Source organism: Chiloscyllium punctatum, chromosome 6 (genome assembly GCF_047496795.1).
Source record: "Chiloscyllium punctatum isolate Juve2018m chromosome 6, sChiPun1.3, whole genome shotgun sequence".
NCBI lineage: Eukaryota > Metazoa > Chordata > Chondrichthyes > Orectolobiformes > Hemiscylliidae > Chiloscyllium > Chiloscyllium punctatum.
The window spans coordinates 41720514-41737648 of record NC_092744.1 but is presented as its reverse complement, the minus strand read 5'-3'; the positions used below and the strand labels follow the sequence as shown (position 1 = coordinate 41737648).

At 41.0% G+C, this 17135-nt stretch overlaps 1 protein-coding gene and 1 long non-coding RNA gene across 4 annotated transcripts in view; one reads left to right on the top strand and one right to left on the bottom strand.

Annotated features, from left to right (window-relative positions):
• atp13a3 (ATPase 13A3) overlaps positions 1 to 13348 on the bottom strand; it is a 162060-nt gene extending 148712 nt beyond the window's left edge. For 2 of the 3 annotated variants that reach the window (XM_072572532.1, XM_072572533.1), the window contains exon 1: positions 13231 to 13348. The gene's annotated coding sequence lies outside the window, so the exon portion shown is untranslated. The other variant, XM_072572531.1, reaches the window with a different exon arrangement.
• Positions 13323 to 17135, top strand: part of LOC140478913 (uncharacterized) — an 88656-nt gene continuing 84843 nt past the window's right edge. The window contains exon 1 of the long non-coding RNA XR_011960892.1: positions 13323 to 13402. This is a non-coding gene — a long non-coding RNA (uncharacterized lncRNA). The remainder of the gene's footprint in view (positions 13403 to 17135) is intronic.

Below are 17135 nucleotides of genomic sequence, written 5' to 3'. Positions count from 1 at the left end.
AAATTAAACATTCCACATAACAGCAAAATATCTACTGTTTCAAGACATTCAAAAGTTGTAACAATGTCATTTATTTATCGCCATACCCTATTGTTTACCCCATTGTTCAGTTAACGTTAAGAAGTTTTACATTGTTGGCTAAACTATACTTCAACAGCCCACTTGCTGAACAATTTACAACAGCATGTATATCCCATTTCCCCCAGCAGCCAAATCCTCTCATAATTAAAAAGATGTGCAATAATTTACCTTTGGAGTAGCTTTGCAAACTGAAACTAAACTGCTAATAATAATTGAAAGAAATGTAATCTATGGTTAATTGCTACTTACAGAAATTTTAGGTTCATATAAAGAATGTTTTCATTCTTCAGATAGTTTAGCTAAACTCACAGTTTGAGGCTAAATGTATTCTGCTTGATATCGGAGATCAAACATTAGCTATACTAAGTACTACCACAAAGTAACTGCTTTGTCAGACTGGTTTTCTCTTTAACTCATTTCAAACACAATAGGAGCACTACATTTGGCAAAGATGTTTCAAAGATTCAAACAATATATGTCAACAGTTACAATTATACAGAGGATGTACTCCAGTCTTATTATACTCTAATGGAGCCTTCCTTATTCCTTGATGCATGCAACACCACAAAATCAATGATACAGGTTCCGTGGGCACGAGGTCAACCTGATTGTATCTGTAAATTGATGGCCTATAGGTTATATGTTTCTGACCAAGCCCTTCCTAGCATTTTAAGTAATCTCATTTGCACAGTACTTCAAATTTTATTGTAAAACAAAAGCAACTTATTCCTTGTAGGAGAGGGAAAAAATGGGAAGCGATTCAAATTAACCAAAACACACCAACAGAAAATGACTACAATATTTCCAAGAATCAGTATGCCACATTATATTTTTACACATGAATTTTATGCTTAGGTTGTGGGCAATTTTATTGCTGGGAATGGCATTGTGTCAATTATAAGCTAACATCTGTACCAAGATATCTTTTGGTTAAGTACAGGTTGCTCTGCTATAATTAATTTGCATTTCTTCAATGCAAATTCGCTGTAACCTGATTGATGAATTGGGGACGCTGTTTGTAAAGCGTGAACTTTTAAAACATGCTGGCTGTAGTGCGATTACATCGCCAACACTAAGTACTATTTCCAAAGTGCAATTTTTCTATAACGCGGGACTGCACAACAACTGACTGCACGCAGACTTTGCTCAAATCCAAAAGTATTTGACCTTTCTGCATCAGTGCCACATTTGCCAATTCAGAACCTGTTTATCCCATTCCTTGTCTTGATGAAAGAGCCAATTTTGTGCAGATGTAGTTCTGCGCCAATTCAGCTCAGAATTTGATGAAAATACCCAACTCATCTAACAGTTGATCCTGAAAATGCAGCAAAGCAGATTTGTGTCTTATGATGGTACAATGTTTGATGGTAAAAATCACACGACACCAGGTTATAGTCCAACAGGTTTTTCTGGAAGCACTAGCTTTCAGAGTGCTGCTCCTTCATCATTGTGGAGAATTCTAGTGATTCCAAATAAACCTGTTGGACGATGACCTGGTGTTGTGTGATTTTTAACTTTGTATACCCCAGTCCAACACCAGCGTCTCCAAATCATGACAATTATTGATGCATTCTAAATGGATTTCATCACGGCTTTTGACAAAGTAGAAAGTAAAAGTCCATGATATGCAATGAAGCGTTGTAAACTGGATTCAATAGTGGTCAAGTTGCAAGAAGCAAATGTATTTTTGCTTTTGGAAGGATGTTTCCATTTGGGTTACAAGGAGCCATTGGCACCAGATAGTTGGCCCAGAATTCCCAATTACTGTCAGAACAAAGTCAACTAATGGTTTAATATTTTTCTGGTCACACTTCAAGTTCATTGGAGATAACCAAAGAGAAATCCACTCAGCACAGAATAGCCTGCCATGTTTTCCATGATACTTGCTGCCTTATTTCAGGAGCTAAAACTCCCAAAAACACTTTCACAGTGATGGAGGCAAGTATACATGGTACATGCGAAGCTAATATGCCCAGTTCAATTTCTAAGAAGGCAGCATGTCAGATGATTAGGACAAGACGTACAAGGGGAAGAATGGCATCAAATGGGTAAGAGGAGTGTGCCAATTGGATTTGAGGGTCTTTTTTGCAGGGGGTCAAACAGATCCAGCCAGGTGAGCTGGCAAGAATCAAGTCAGGGAGTGCAGACCATCCTTCACTTAGTGGAAGCATAATTGGTGGAGTCAATGATGAATCAGGAGGGGGAGACTTTTAAGTTAGACTAAGCTTTTAATCCTCTAGCTTTTCCTGGGTAAGTATCAAGTTTAATTACAAAGTCAGAGAGATGTAGAGCATGGAACAGACCTTTTGTCATACTGATCAGACTTCCCAATCTGACCTAGTCCCATTTGCCAGCATTTGGCCCATAACTCTCTTAAACCCTTCTTATTCATATACCTATCCAGATGCTTTTTAAATGTTGCAATTGTACCAGCTTCCACCACTTCTCTGGCAGTTCATTCCATACATGCACCACCCTCTGCATAAAAAAGTCGCCCCTCAGATCCCTTTTAAAATTTTTCCCTCTCACCCTAAAGCTATGCCCTCTAGTTCTGGACTCCCCCACCCCAGGTAAAGGATCTTGGCTATTTACCCTACCCCTCATGATTTTAGAAACCTCTTTAAGGTCACCCCTCAGCCTCTTACACTCCAGGGAATCTCCGACTTAATGGACAATATCGAAGAGTCGCAGAGCAAGGGGAATTGTCCAACTGGAAAATTCAATTTTCTGGGCATCTCCCATTGAGTTAGCTGCACCAGAATTCTGCATGGTCCTGATGTGCAATTCTTGCTTGTCTTGCTTTAATAATTCCCTGGCCTTCAAAACATATAAGCCAATGTTTCCTATAAATTTTGAGGCTTAAGGTCTCACGGATGAGATGCACAATTCAGCTACTTTAAGTAACAATATGTGCATGGCAGCAAAAAGAAAATCTGAAGGAGCTACATAATTGAACCAGCATCCATGTAAAACATTAGTGGAGAGATTGGCTCCAGTCCCTAGCATTTTGCAGCATACACCAATAATGTAGACTTAAAAGTTGGGTGAAGTCAAAAAGTTTGCAGAAAATACAAAATTGTGAGGAAGAAATCTGTATGCAGTAAGAAAATCTTAGATTGGTCAGTTGGGCAAAACATCATTTCTGAAGAAGTGTGAATAAAGTTTTGGGTGATGACAGACAAAGTAAGAGACTATATAATGGCAAAATTCTGAATTGTGTATAGGGGTTTGCAGCACATGTCCACAGATCCCTAAAGGTAGCAGAATAAGCAGATATAATGACCAAGACTATATATACCTTCCTTTATTGTTGAGGCACAGAGTATAAAACAGGGAGATTAAGATAGAATATATAATTAGTATTTAGGCTACAGATCAAGTAATATATATAGTTCAGGTCACCATGTTGCAGAAAGGATGTGAATGCACCAGAGAAGGTATAGAACAGATTTAAGATGACGATGCCAGGCATAGAAAAGTTGTAACTATTTGGGAAAGTATATATTACATTTTCCATTTATGGGGAGGAAGAGAAGGGTAGATTGAACACTAGTGTTTGAAACTAAAATAAAGCCAATTACAGAGCATGAATACATAGCTTGTTTACATTAACTGGGAGACTAGGTTAAGAAGTAGGCCTGTAGAGATCAAGTGGCAGACATTGTAGCATAACATGTTGTATAAGTGAATAGTTCTTAAAAGGCTAATACAGGAGACCACTTTAAGTTCTACCCAACCTGATGATAACATATAATCTTCAGCAGGGAATATAACTCTGGATCTCAGAGATCTATGTCACCTATGTCATCCAACACATTAGTAACAGTGTCTAACTAGATAATATATCTTGTACCAAATCACTATCATGCAATAAACTAAAACTTAAGAGCCCCTTTTTATTAAAGCTCACCATGGTTGGTTTTCTGCAAGGGAAACTAAATAGGCCCTAAGACCAAGTCAAGGAAAGAGGAATGGTGGTAGCAAACTTTAACCCATAGATACTACAGCACACACTATCCATGGCTAAGTAAAGAAATTAAAGATAGTATCAAACTGAAAGAAAAAAAGCATATAAATTCATAAAAGCCCACGACAAAATTAACCCACCTACACGCCTCTGTTTTAAATCCAAATTCTAAAATATGTATTGCACACGCCTCTCATCACAATTGTTGAGTAAAATCAAAGACCAGAGACATCTCAAAGTTCACAAGGATGGTGTTAGAACCACAACAAAAAAATGATTTTCAGAATATTAAGAACATGTTGATGCCCATGGATGTCCTGGACCTCTACAATCTCTCTATTGCAATCATAACATCAGAATGAGGCAACCTGAGCCTCAACAACCATATTCTGATTTAATTTTACAACAGTTTGAAAGGGAGAAGATTGGATATAAGACTAACATGTTTAATCTAAATTATATCAACTATGTGGCCTTGAAAGCTGAGCTCGCTGAAGTGAAGTGAAATACTAGACTAGGAGATGGACCAATAGAGATGCAGTGGCAGATATTTAAGAAGATATTTCCAAATACTTAAATATGTTCCTACTGTCAAGAAATATTCTAAAGGGAGGACCTACCATCTTGTGGTTAACATATGTCGTTGAGTTAAACTTGATGAGAAACCATTTGACTGCACAAAGATGAGTGGCAAGTCACATAATGGTCAAAAGATTTTAAAAAAGCGAATGACAAAAAAAAATCAGAAGGAATAAAATACAGTGACAGGAAGCTAGCTAAAAATGGTAAAAATCAATAGCAAGAGTTTCTTCAGGTGTTCAAAAAAGAAAAGTTGTTAAAGTGAATCTTTGTCCTTTATGGAGAGAGTGCAGAGTTAATCATAGCTAATAAGGAAATAGCACATGAAATGAACAAATATTGGGCTTGTCTTCACTATGGAGGAAACAAAAATAAATTACAGTAATATCTGTAACTCAGGAAAAGAGTGAAATGATAATCATTAGAAAAGTGATATTATGCAAACTGATGGAGCAGCTGGCTGACAAGTCTCCAGATCTAGACAGATTTTATCCTACAGTCTTAAAAGACATAGGTAAAGAACCAGTTGATGCATAGATGTTAAATTTCCGTAACTCCCTAGATTCAGGTAAGGTTCCATTAGACTGGAAAATAGCAAATATAACCCCTCTATTGCAAAAGAATTGGAAGTGAGAGGGAGACAGAAAACAGGCAACTGTAAGACAGTTAGTTTGATGTCTAGATTGCAGAAATGTCATTAAAAATGTGGCCATGCTGTGGAAGAGCCAGTGTAGTACTGGGGTGGGCAATGTTAAAAATCACACAACACCAGGTTATAGTCCTACTGGTTTATTTGGAAGCACTAGATTTCGGAGCGCCACAACCATCTGATGAAGGAGCAGCACTCCAAAATACTGGTACTTCCAAATAAACCTGTTGGACTACCGCATGGTGTTGTATGATTTTTAACATTAAAAAGGTTATAACTGGAACTAGAAAAACTCAGCATAATCAAGAACATCCAGCACGTTTGTGAAAGGGAAATCATGATTAAACGAATAGTTTGTGCTGGATAAAGGGCAGCCTGTGGACATGTCATCCTTTGATTTCCAGAGGCATGTGATAAAGTGCCACATCAAAGACTGTAACATAATAGCATAAACAGAAGATTGGCTAGCTGGCAAAAAAAGAGAGTATATGCAAATAAATGGGTCTTTGAGTGATTAGCAGAATATGACAAGTGGAATGCTGAAGGTTCTGTGCTCGGGCATCACATTTTTACAATTTATATCACCAACTTGGGCGAGGGGAGAGAATACTTGGTAGCCAAATTTACAGATGACACAGAAATAGGTATGATGTGGAGGTGCTGGTTTTGGACTGGGGTGGACAAAGTTAAAAATCACACAACACCAGGTTATAGCCCAAAAGGTTTATTTGGAAGTACAAGCTTTTGGAGTGCTGCTCCTTCGCCAGGTAGCTAATGGGGCAGTATCATAGGACACAGAAGTTATAGTGAAAGATCATAGCGTCATACAACTGATATATTGAACAAACCTAGATTGCTGTTAAGTCTTTAATCACTCAGGATGGGTTGCAGGTTTCGATTTATTAATAGGTAAATCCCAGAACTTCTTTCAAGTACATTCCCAAGATAACTTAAGGTTTTATATTAAAAAAAGTGACATCTCAGCTCAGACAATGCGTTAAAGGTTAGAGTCTGTCTGTAGTCCAACCTTGAGTCAGACCAGTTCTATTCCAAAGTAGGAATTTATAAAATGTCACATGGACTGACAGCCTACAAGTGTGCTTTTTGAGTAAAATAGAATGTATCTGCAAATACAAATCTGCAAATGAAAATTCAACCCATAGACTTATGTGTGTGTACATGCGTGAGGGAGAGAAAGTGAGAGTGAGAGAGAGCGTGAGAGAGCGTGAGAGAGAGAGAGAGAGAGAGAGAGAGAGAGAGCGAGAGAGAGCGAGAGAGAGAGAGAGAGCGAGAGAGAGAGAGCGAGAGAGAGAGAGCGAGAGAGAGAGAGCGAGAGAGAGAGAGCGAGAGAGAGAGAGAGAGACACACACACACACACACACAGGGTGTGTGTGAGTGTACACATGCGTGCGCAAGTGTGACAGAGCACATGGCTATGAGAAGGTTTGCGTATGAGAGTGAGTGTGCGGGCATGTGCGCATGTCTGAGGGAGAACATGTGCATGAGGGAAGGTCTGCGGGAGTTTGATCATGTGTAACAGCATGTGTGTATCGTGTAGTGGGGTCACATGTAGTGTGGCATGAACCCAAGATCCCAGTTGAGGCCATCCTCATGGATACCAAACTTGGCTATCAGCCTCTGATCGTCGACTCTGCATTATTGCATATCCCGACGTCTGCCTTGGAAAACGGTCACCCACAGATCCTAGGTCGAATGTCCTTGACCGCTGAAGTCTTCCCCGACTGGGAGGGAACATCCCTGTCTGGCGATTGTGGCGCATTCATCTGTTGTTGTAGCATCTGTTTGGTCTTGCCAAAGTACCATGCCGCAGGGCATCCTTGCCTGCGTGGTATGAGATTGACAACATTGGCAGAGTCACATGAGTACTTGATGCACATGTGGTGGACAATGTCCCTACGTGCAATAGTAATATCCATGTCCACACTCTAATACATTTTGCAATGGTTACCATGACAGGGTTGTATGGTGTTGTGGTTAAAGTCCTGAAGGCTTTGCTGTTAACACTGGTCTGTTTAAGGCTTGGCAGCTGTTTAAAGGCAAGAAGTAGAGGTGTAGGGAAGATCTTGGCGTGGTGCTCATCCTCGTTAGAACATAGGTAAAAACAATGACTGCAGAGGCAGCATCTGAGGAGCAGTGCCTGAACTGCTGTGCTCTTCCAGCACCACTAATCCAGAATCCCGTTAGAACACAGAACAGTACAGCATAGTATAGGCCCTTCGGCCCATGATGTTGTGCCGGGCATTAATCTTAATCTAAGATCAACCTAATCTGCAAACCCCTCAATTAAGTGCTGTCTACGGGATTGTTCAGCAGTCGCTTAAATGGCCCTAATGTCTCTGACTCTACTACCACCAGTGGCAATGCTTTCCACACACCCACCATTCTCTGCGTAAAGAACCTACCTCTGACATCTCCCCTATATTTTCCTCCAATCACCTCAAAAATTATGATTCCGCATGACAGCCATTTCTGCCTGGGGAAGAGTGTCTGGCTATCTACTCTGTCTATGCCTATCATTACCTTGTACACCTCTATCAAGTTACCTCTCTTCTTTCTTCTCTCCAGTGCTCACTCAACCTTGCTTCATAAGACAAGCCCTCCAATCCAGGCAACATCCTGGTTAATCTCCTCTTCTTCCTCTCTAAAGCATCTGCATCCTTCCTATCGGAACTGGACATAATATTCCAAGTGTGGTCTAATCAGGGTTTTATAGAGCTGCAGTAAAAACCTCGTGGTTCTTAAACTCAATCCCCCTGTTAACGAAAGCCAAAATACCATACGCCTTCTTGACAACCCTATCAATTTGGTGGCAACTTTGAGGGATCTATGTACGTGGACTCCAAGATCCCACTCGTCCTCCCAAGTGACAAGAATCCTGTCTTTAACCTGTATTTAGCATTCAAATTTGACCTTCCAAAATGAATCACTTCGCACTTATCCAGGTTGCACTCCATCTGCCACTTCTCATCCCAGCTCTACATCTTGTCGTAGCTTGCAATAATCCTCAATACGTTTTTCCTGTCCATGAGCAACGGGAGATAAAGCGGTGGCCAGAAGGTTGCCGGGAAAGTAAGGACTTAGTATATAGTTATCAGCAGCTAAACCCAAGATACTACATGTGTAGTATCTCCCTCACGCACCCCTTCCTCTAACCAGAAGGACTCTGTAAAGTAAGGCTTTCTTTTCCTTTTCTTTCATATGTTGAAGTACATTGTTTAGTTTTAGTTAGTTGATATAAAGCTAAGGGGACCTCAGACCCGTGGCATGAGTCTCTTGCTTGATGTGGGAGCTCAAGGACAGGGCTGACATCCCTAACTCTTACACTCGCAAGAAGTGTGTCCAGCTGCAGCTCGTGTTTGACCGCATGACGGCTCTGGAGCTGCGGATGGACTCACTGTGTAGTATCTGCGATGCTGAGGAAGTCGTGATAGCACGTTTAGTGAACTGGTCACACTGCAGATTAGAATTGCTGAGGGAGACAGTGAATGGATGACCAAAAGGCAGAGAAAGAGTAGGAAGGCAGTGCAGGTGTCTCCTGTGGTCATTTCCCTCCAAAACAGGTATACCGTTTTGAATACTGTTGGGGGAGATGGCTGACCAGGGGAGGGCAGCAGTTGCCAGGATCATGGCACTGTGGCAGGCAAAGCTGTTCAGAAGGACAGGAAAAAGACACATAGGGCCATAATCATAGGGACTCTATTGTAAAGGGAGTTCTGTGGCTGAAAACGAGACTCCTGGGTGGTATGTTGCCACCAAAGTGCTCGGGTCAGGATGTCACTGATCGGCTGCAGAGCATTCTGAAAGGGGAGGGTGAACAGCCATTTTAGCATTACCAAGGGGAAGAGTAGGCAGAGAGCAGATGAATGCAAAAGTACTGGCAGCCTGAAGCGCATATCCTTTAATGCAAGGAGTATACTGGCTAAGGCAGGTAAACCTAGAGCTTGGATTGGTGCCTGGGAGTATGACGTTATTGCGATCACAGAGACTTGGTTGAAGAAAGGGCATGATTGGCAACTAAATGTTCCAGGATACAGATGCTTTAGACAGGACAGGGAGGGAAGTAAAAGGCGGGGGGGGTTAGACAAAGATGAGAGCAGTCCAATTATATCAAAATTCGGCAGGAGCTGGGAAATGTGGATTGAGAGTAGCTATTTGAAGGGAAGTCCATGTTTGATATGTGGGAGGCTTTAAATCCAGGCAAATGTGAGGTGATGCATTTTGGGAAGTCTAATTCTCGAGTGAACTATACTGTAAATGGAAGACCCTTGGGAAAAGTTGATGAGCAGAGAGATCTAGGAGTTCAGCTCCATTGTACCCTGAAGGTGGCTGCACAGGTGGATACAGTGGTCAAGAAGGTATATGGTATGTTTGCCTTTATCAGACGGAGTATTGAGTATAAGAGCTGGCAGGTCATGTTAAAATTGGACAAGACTTTGGTTCGCCGCATTTAGAAAACTGTGTACAATTCTGGTTGCCACGTTACCAAAAGGATGAGGGTTTGGAGAGAGTGCAGAGAAGGTTTACGAAGATGTTGCCTGGTAGGAAGGTGCTAGCTATGAAAAGAGGTTGAGTAGGTTAGGATTGTTTTCATTAGGGAAAAGGAGATCGAGGAGGGACTTGACTGAGGTCGACAAAATCATGAAGGGTATAGATATAGTGGATAGAGAGAAGCTTTTTCCCAGGGTGAAGGATTCACTAATGAGAGGTCACGCCTTCAAGGTGAGAGATGAAAAGTTTAAGGGGGATACATGCAGAAAGTACTTTACACAGAGGGTGGTAGGTCCCTGGAACGCATTGCCAGCAGAAGCAGTAGAGGCAGGCACAGCAGATTCAACTTAATGCGCAACTGGACAGATGCATGAGTAGGTGGGGAGCAGTGGGATACAGATAGTTAGGAATTGAGCGATAGGTTTAGACAGTGGATTTGGATCGGCACAGGCTTGGAGGGCCGAAGGGCCTGTTCCAGGGCTGTAAATTTTCTTTGTTCTAATACTATCTATAACACCACTGACCTTTGTGTCATTGGCAAACATACTAACCCACCCTTCCACTTCCTCATCCAAGTCATTTATAAAAACTATAAAGAGCAGAGGCCCAAGAACAGATCACTGTGGGACACCACTGGTCACCGACCTCCAGGCGGAATACTTTCCATCCACTACCAGTCACTGTGGTCTTTTAGCCAGCCAATTCTGCACCCATACAGCCAAATTCCCCTGCATCCCAAAACCTCCTAACTTTCTGAATGAGCCCACTGTGGGGAACCTTATCAAATGCCTTACTGAAATTATATACACGACATCCACTGCTCAATCTTTGTCAACTTGTCTTGTCACATCATCAAAGAACTCAATAAGGCTTGTGAGGTATGACCTACCCCTCACAAAGCCATGCTGATGATCTTTAATCAAACTATGTTTTTTTCCAAACAAACAGTCATAAATCCTGTCTCTCAGAATCCTTTCCAATACCTTGCTTACCATAGACATAAGATCAACTGGTCTGTAATTCCCAGGGATTTCCCTAATCCCTTTCTTGAACAGAGGAACAACATTCACCTCCCTCCAATCATCCGGTACTACTTCCGTGGAGAGCGAAGATACAAAGATCATCACGAGAGGTGCAGCAATCTCATTCCTCACTTCCCGTAGTAACCTTGGATATATCTGGTCCGGTTCTGGAGACTTACCTATCCTGATGCGTCCCAGAATTTCCAGCACATCCACTTTCTTAATGTCAATCTGTTCAAGCCTATTAACCTGGCCCACGATGTTCTCACTATCAACAAGGTCCCCCTCTCTAGTGAATACTGAAGCAGAAAACTCATTTAGGGCCTCCCCTACCTCTTCAGACTCCAGGCACAAATTCCCTTCACTGTTCCTGATAGGCCCTACCTCTCTCTGATCATTTTCTTATTCCATATGCAAGTGTAGAACGCCTTTGGGTTTTCTATTATCCTTCCCACCAAAGCTTTTTTGTGCCCCTTTCTAGATCTCCTCAGTCCATTTTTGAGTTCTTTCCTAGCTACCCTGTAACCCTCTAAAACTGTGCCAGATCCTTGTTTCCTCAACCTTAAGTAAGCTTCCTTCTTCCCATTGATGAGAAGCTCCTCTTTCTTGTCACCCAAGGCTCCTTTACCTTCCCATTCCTTGCCTCTCACAGTGGGACAAAGTTATCCAACAATCGCTCCTTAAACAGCCTCCACATTTCTGTTGTGCATTGCCCATATAACACTTGTTCCCAATTTATACTCCACAGTTCCTGTCTAGTAGCAATATAATTTCCCCCTCCCCCAATTAAATACCTTCCCATACCGTCTACTCCTATTCCTCTCCATGGTTATGGTAAAGGTAAGGCAGTTGTGGTCACTGTCATCGAAATGCTCTCCCACCGAGAGATCTGACACCTTGCCTGGCTCATTGCCTAGCACCAAATTCAACATGGCCTCCCCCCGGTCAGCCTATCTACATATTGAATCAGGAATCCTTCCTGGTGACACCTGACAAAATTATCTCCATCTAGACTATCTGCGTAAGGACGTTCCAATCAACATTGAGGAAGTTGAAGTCACTCATAATAAGGACTCTGTTACATCTACACCTTTCCAAGAACTGCTGTCAAATCTGTTCTTTCATCTCTCTGCGATTGGGGGTCTACAGAACACACCCAATAAAATGACTGTTCCTTTCCTGTTACTGACTTCCACCATACTAACTCATTGATGTGTTGCAGACTGCGAGGAATATGGCATTGTTTCTCCACTCCCAGGAAGTACTGGACAACCAAGGATAACCTATTGGTCATATCACGTGTGTGTCTCCTGAAGAGGTCATTACGTTTTCTTACTGTGACATTACATCAGTTGTATGACACTTTGATCTTTTACCATATGATCCTGCCCCACTAGCTACCTGATGAAGGAGCAGTGTTCTGAAAGCTTGTACTTCCATATAAACCTGTTGGACTATAACCTGCGTGATTTTTAACGAAGGTAGAATAGCATGTTGCAAAGAAAACATAATGTATTTGCAGATTTATATAGACGAGTTGAAAAAGTGGACAAAAATCTGACAGATGGAGTATATGTAGAGGGAAAATGTGATTAGTTCCCTGTTCTTGTGATTAATTCACACACAGTAAAGTTAACAAGTACCAAATGTCAACTCCAGGCACTAAATCAAAATTCATACTAGTATAATAAGAAAATACTTGTCTTTTTAAAACAAAGCAAAATTATATTAAGAAATCAGTTATTCATTTGCACACAACTCAGATAAAACAAAATAAAAACTGAAATAACTGCAGATGCTGTAAATCTGAAACAAAACAGAAATTGCTGGGAAAGCTCAACAGATCTTGTAGCATCTGCAGACAGAGAGTTAACGTTTCTTCAGAATCCTCTCTCATATGCTGCCAGACGGGCTGAGCTTTTCCAGCAATTTCTGTTTTTGTTTTAGGATAAAAAAGACTTTGTGACAACTATTGATTTAATATCTTGCTTTATGATCGGCAAAATAACCCCATCTTTGATTTGTAATCGCTTAAAGCCAAAACCATACAAACCCAAATGCAGATCCAAAGGTTGCAGGTAATGCATAGGAGTCCAGGCAGAGAATGGCTCATTGACTTGGGGACATAGTGCATCCTTTATCTCATTACAAGCAACACAGCCTGCAGTATTGGCGACTCAGCACTGGAGATCATTACCTCGACCACAAGCTTTTGTGTGATTAATTCCCGCTGTTTTAAAGTGACGCACATACATTGCAACGTGGTTTAAGTGAAATGACAGTTGGCTATAGACGGTTTGCCACAGCAGCAACAACGCGCCACTGAATTTAACCACCAGCCAAGGCATGAACAATTAGCCAACTTCCCGCAGGGCTGTTGCCGCTAGATCAAGCTGCCATGCGAGCAATAAGGAAGATCTCACCGGGAAGCGGCTCCTCCTCTCACCCGCCGCCCACTATCGAACCGCACTCCAGCCGCGCGACCGATAACCGTTAAACCGCACGGCGGCCGCCGCCGGAACTGACGTCACCGGAGAGCGCTCGAGGGAAGAGAAAGGGGAACGGAGAGAGAAATACCCGAAGACATGGAAGAAGGTATGAGGGAGCGATCGGGGACCGAGAGAGAGGTAGCGGGAAGGCAAGTTGTGGGAGTGGTGAAGAGTGTGGCGCTGGAAAAGCACAGCAGGTCAGGCAGCATCCGAGGAGCAGGAGAGTCAACGTTTCAGGCATTAGCCCTTCATTGGGGGGGGGGGGGGGTTGGTAGTTGGGAAGGCCATAAGTGGTTGCAGATGGCGGGGGTGATTATGATAGGTTGGTGGGGAGGGGGGGACAGTTTTTGGTTAGTCATACAAAAGAGATAATTGACCATTTTGCTTATTGGATCAAAACATTGACAATAACGTGATCTTGATTACCACTGCGTTTCTCCTGACTAAATCATAGTGTTGAAAACTAGTCATGTCTGAAAACTGGATATTTTCACAATCAATTTAAACTGAAAATAGAGAAAAAACATACTGGGACAACTTCGTGAGGTACCACATTGGCATAACCTGTGTCACATGTTGTTTTATCTGTGTTCCAAGAAACCCTTGACCTTGCTTGACAGGGTTGACCCACAAGTGGACACTCACTCTCCACTTTGTATTGTGGAACACCACAATTCTGTCTATAAACATGACCCAGTTGCTTTTCAGTTGAGTTCTCCAACCTGCTCTCATGATGATATTTCTGTTCATCGTCTGCTACTGTGTTTCAATAAAGCTCAATGCAAGCTCAAGGAATAACACTATCATTCAACTCAGCACTGAAGTATGCCTTCTGATTCAACACTGTGTTCAAAACTTTAGATCATACCATCTGCTTCCATTTTGTTTTAAATGTTTTTTGCTGCTTTTTTGTTTTGCTGGTTAGTTTTTAACAAACATCCCTTTCTTCGTCCCTTCATATTGCCTTCAGATGGTTTTAATATAGCAGTTCTCAGCCACCTTCCCCCCCCACCCCACCCAGTCCCATTTATCCCTCAGTCCACTGGCCCACAAGCCTCATTCCTGATGAAGGGCATATGCCTGAAACATCAATTCTTCTGCTCCTTGATGCTGCCTGACTTGCTGTGTTTTTCCAGCACCGCACCCTTGACTCTGATCTCCAGCATCTGCAGTCCTCACTTTCTCCATATAGCAACTCATGCCTCATTTGGACACAACCGGTTTCCTCACTTTATTCACTACTACTCTTTTTGACAATTATATCATGAAATCTTTCATAATGTACTCTCCCATGGCCTCCGCTCTGTGACACATCTTTGTGCCTTCTGCCTCCCAAGCATTTCCACTGCCTTAAAAATTCAGGTTTCCAATGTTCTTCAGTTCTATTAAAAAGTTAACAATCTAAAATGTTAACTTGCTTTATCCCTACAAATGCTGCCTGACCTGGTGAGCATTTCCAGCAATTTTAATATTTCAAAGTTTGTTTTTTGTGAGAATTTTAAAATTGTGAAACCATGGCGTTTTGATGATTCACTGCTAATAAATTCAACCAATGCAGAATAGAATTAATTAGAACGTAGGTTGCCTCCATTTGCTGTAATATCACCACTGTCTTCTCATGGCTAAACTTAATGTACTGTGATATCCTTTCGCATGTCTTTGAACTCATACTAATGCTTCCCTGACCACCCACTCACCTTGTAGATTCCATAAGCCAGAGCTCATCCAAAATTACTGCCGAAATATCAACGTTCAAGGTCAGCATCCTCACTGTGCTTTATGGTATGCATTATCTTCCTGTCTGAGAATATCTTGATTTTAAAATTGCTAATGTTGCTATCAAAACATTCAATAACCTCTATCTATATTTGTAACCCCCTCCAATTCTACAATTTTCCAAGGTATGTGTGCTATTGTAATTTCAGACACTTGATCATCAGTGGTTTGCATTGCTCTAACATTGATTGCCAGCTTTCAGCTTCTGCCTTTTTAGCTCGTTCATCAAGCTTTTAGTTACTTGTCTTAATATCTCCTTTGGGTCTCATTATTATGCTACTCTCTTGGCTCTTTTCATTCGTAATAAAGATGGTGGCAAAGTAAGCAGCATCCAGGGTCCTCAGCCCAAACCTTGCCAGCCTGCTTTTTCTTTTCCTTTATTTTACTTTGCTCATCCTCCCTTTTCTTTAAGATTTAAAGTTTTTTTTAAGAAAGAAAACTTATCTTGGAGAGGCTGGAGACATGGAGCGGAGCAGCTAGTGATATAGAGCAGAGCAGGATGTCCAGTGTGCCTGGAGCAGAACAGGGATGGCTGTTGGATTGGGGACTGATGCAGGCGGTCAGCGGCTTACTAGCCCAGTCAGAACGTGTGGAAGCCCCCTGCGCCGATCTACTGTAATGTAAATGTTTACATGTAATATGCTTATCTGAGAATGTGTATCCTTTTTAATTTTTATTTATTTCACCAAGATAATGTAATTTATTTTTTCTTTTATTTCTGAGTTGTACCGAGGTTCTTAGTACCTAAGATGGCAGTGTGAAGGGTGACATTGAAAACTTTTCACTGTATTCCTTTTCACTGTACTTGAATACACATGACAATAAACCAAATTATAATCTATTCATAAATTATGATCATTAATTTCGAGTAAGATCACTTTGGCAAGTTTGAAGAGATTTGAAAGTAGGAAGTAAACTTCAATGTCCCCAAATTTTCACCCTTTTAATGGGATTTTGTTTTACCATGTCATTTATGAATCTTTAAGCACATGTTATGTGTAAATAGTTTGGCTTATTATAGTTTAACATCTTTTGCATAAAATACTTCCATAAAATATTGTTAAATTATTTTTAATAAAAAGTAGTTTGCGCAAAAAAGACAAAATAGAATCTATCAAGCTAGATTTCAGTCTGGGATCTGGCTGGGGACTCTTGGTGGGATTTGAATTTGCTGGATTTAAGAGGAGCCCTGTGCCTTTCCCCATAATACAATGATTATGCTGTGGTTCTAGTTATAAAAGGCTGTGTTTTGATGGGGTTTATTGCACAGAATTTTAAGATGGCTTTGAATGTTTAGAGTTTTCTGGACATGAGGGATGTAATAGTGATTATTTGAAAATCTTTGACTAAAGCCAAACAGAGTTAACAGATAAATTGAAATTAGAATAAAAAGCAGGATCTAATGAGGATAATATGCTTTAAGTTATTATCCAAAAAATTGTAAAGAAGAAAACTTGAGTTTCATGGCTGGTGTTAGCTAAAATACAGTTTTTTTTTAAAAATGAGAAAAAAGCTGGACTTAGTACAAAAAAAAGTGAATTGAAGAGAGAGACAAACAGAGGGAAATGGAATTTTAAAGGAACTTGAACTCCAAAGAGATACTAAAATTACTGAACATAGTTAGCCCTGGACCAGCTTAGAGCAAAGAAGAGGTACTCATTTTTGAGAACAAACAAAAGAACACTAAAATAGAAAGCATAGAACCAAAGAGTGATATAAAGGAAGCATGCATTCATTGAAATAAGATGGCATACAAAAGCAATTGCTTAAAGTTAAATGGGAGACCAATTGCACTTGTAGGAATGTCTAAGGACTTACCAGGAGAGGAAGTATTACAAAGTGAATATGTTTCCTTAGAACTTATTGAGAAGGGAAAGATAGGACAGTATGAAAAATTTTAACCAACAAGGATTTCTCCAGCAAATCTGGCAGCATCCATGGATAGAGAAACAGTTAATGTTTTGAGTCTGATATGTCACTTCTTTAGAACTGAAAGGGACTGGAAGATAGTGGTACTAATGCTATTTACAGAGGAGGAGCAAGTTGAACAGATGATCAGAGCA